Source organism: Mandrillus leucophaeus, unplaced genomic scaffold, assembly GCF_000951045.1.
Source record: "Mandrillus leucophaeus isolate KB7577 unplaced genomic scaffold, Mleu.le_1.0 Scaffold574, whole genome shotgun sequence".
NCBI lineage: Eukaryota > Metazoa > Chordata > Mammalia > Primates > Cercopithecidae > Mandrillus > Mandrillus leucophaeus.
The window spans coordinates 628,214-630,658 of NW_012106186.1; the positions used below are offsets into that span (position 1 = coordinate 628,214).

At 34.7% G+C, this 2,445-nt stretch overlaps 1 protein-coding gene across 1 annotated transcript in view; it reads right to left on the reverse strand.

The window, feature by feature from the left end:
* LOC105552786 (CUB and sushi domain-containing protein 1-like) overlaps positions 1 to 2,445 on the reverse strand; it is a 1,055,824-nt gene that overhangs the window by 305,108 nt on the left and 748,271 nt on the right. The window lies entirely within an intron of this gene.

The following is a 2,445-nucleotide window of genomic DNA, read 5'->3' on the forward strand; positions in this document are numbered from 1 at the left end:
TATCTTTGCATACTTCGTGTTTAGTCCTCAGCTTCACTCCCTCCTTAGTGTCTTACGTGCCTTTACATCCTCACCAAAGTTCTGAAGATATTGCAAATTGTAAGGTGCCACTCTTAGTATCAGAATGCATATTTTAAATTGAATAATGGTATGAAAAGGTACTGTACATTGTAGGTGTACAAAATATAAAATACATATACAATTTAGCTTGAATTACTAGTATCAATCACAAAAGTGTATGCTTTTGTGTTTTTACAAGTAGACAACACTTACTGTGATAGTCATATACTTCAGATTAAATATTTTAAAAAATTTTTAAACATTGTAATGACTGAAATAAAAAAGGACTCACTTATTCATGCCTGATATACAGTCAAGCTACATTTCTGGATCTATTTTCTAGAGTCAGTACAGGCGAGATGGTGGATGGGGAGCAGGTAGGAATAAGACAGATACGTGAGGTCATTCTTGAAAAGTGAGTTCATAATTTTAAAATCCATGAAATCCACAAATAGAAACACTGTTACAAAAAAACGAATGCAAGAACATCGACACTGTTAAAGATATATCCAAATCCAAAATATATTTTCACAACAAGATAATTTGGAATCTGTGTCAAATTACCATAAAGGATTATCATCCTTTTTAAAGAAAATAATGGTAAGGTGAGCAAAACATGCCATTCAAATCCTAATGGAGTTTCTATATTTGAACAAAATGATGACTACAGCTATATATAAAGCCATTGTGACCTGAATATTAGATTCTTTCTGACTAATGTTTTCCTCTTGGATCAACATACTTTGTTAATTCTCTCAAGAGAAAGTAATTACTGCAGCAGTGACCAATTGTTGCTTATCGGTCACAGCGAGTCTGAGGTACTGAAAGGTAGTATCACTGCTTACGTTTGTAAATATTTTGTAATGTTTAGAGAAACAAGTAGTAGTCAAAATAATTTTGTAAACTTTATTTTGCTTACTGGAAAGATTAGAGACAAATATCCCCATTTCCAAAGACTTATTTTTGCAAGAGTAGCTATGGGATTACAGTCAAGGTTCACAGAAAACCTAAAAATCTCCCTAAACTCCAAGTACATACAAAATAAAGAAGATACATGTGGGAGTCTCCATTTTTTTAAGTAACATAACCAAATGCCCACAGTTAATTCAATTAAATTGCTAAAACAACAACAACAACAACAACAACAACAAAACAAAAAAAACCCCACATGTTAAGAATAACATCTACATCAGAAAGAACATTGTAAAATGGTTAATAGCCCCCAAGTAATCTTAATATGAGAGAGATTTTCATAAAACAAACCTCTTTCCACATAGAATGTTTATTCATAATGCATCATATGCTCATCAAGATGCTTGCTATTTGGAGAATTAGAATTACTTTCTCATTCTGTTGTATCATTTTATTTTTTCAATATATGAAACATTTTCTTAATTTCCTGATTGCAAAGTAAAATACACAATGAGGTACATTTTCCGAGGTATCATCTTCATCTTTTTGTCGCTTTTGTTTTTGAGATGGAGCCTCACTTTGTCCCTCAGGCTGGAGTACAGTGGCGTGATCTCGGCTCACTGAAATCTCTGTCTCCTGGGTTTAAATGATGCTCCTGCCTCAGCCTCCCGAGTAGCTGGGACTACAGGCCCGAGCCACCACACCCGGCTCATTTTTGTATATTTAGTAAAGACGGAGTTTCACCATGTTGCCCAGACTGGTCTCGAACCTCCAACTCCTGACCTCAGATGATCCACCCACATCGGCCCCCCAAAGTGCTGGGATTACAGGTGTGAACCACTGTGCCCGGCTCCATTTTCACCTTCATTGTGCTTTGAACCACACTCTTAAGGCTGTGTAGCTTTTAATATTCAGACTTTTCTCTCTGAAGTTTAATAAAGTATTTTTATCAGAGCTCATGTATTCTTTGACGTTTTTGAATATGGGAAGCGTGTTTTTATCTAACTAAAAGCCTCAGTATATCTAATTCATCTGGTAGTTTTGTTCCTTTTTCTCCAATCTTTTGAAAGTATCCTTTGCATACAGTTTACCTCAGTTTTTTCATACATATATTCTAAATATCACATGTGACTTTATCATACGACTCCTTGTCAATACAGATTGCCTGATCCAAAATAAAATGTTTGTTTCTTTTGAGTTTATCAATTCATCAGCATCTGTTGAATTCTTAATATTTACGTTCTACTAAAAACACTGCAAAATTACATCTTCGTAAAAAAGTATGAAAATTATATATAGGTGATATCCAATCAAGTCTCAGAATTGCAAGTATTGCCAATCTATCCTTCCCCTACAAAGTGTCTCAAAATTACTGCATCATTACTGGAGTTTATATTACAGAATTCCATTACAGACAGAGGGAGAAGGGCATTCAAGCCAAGAGTTGGGGAAATCATGACCTCTGAGGTGCAG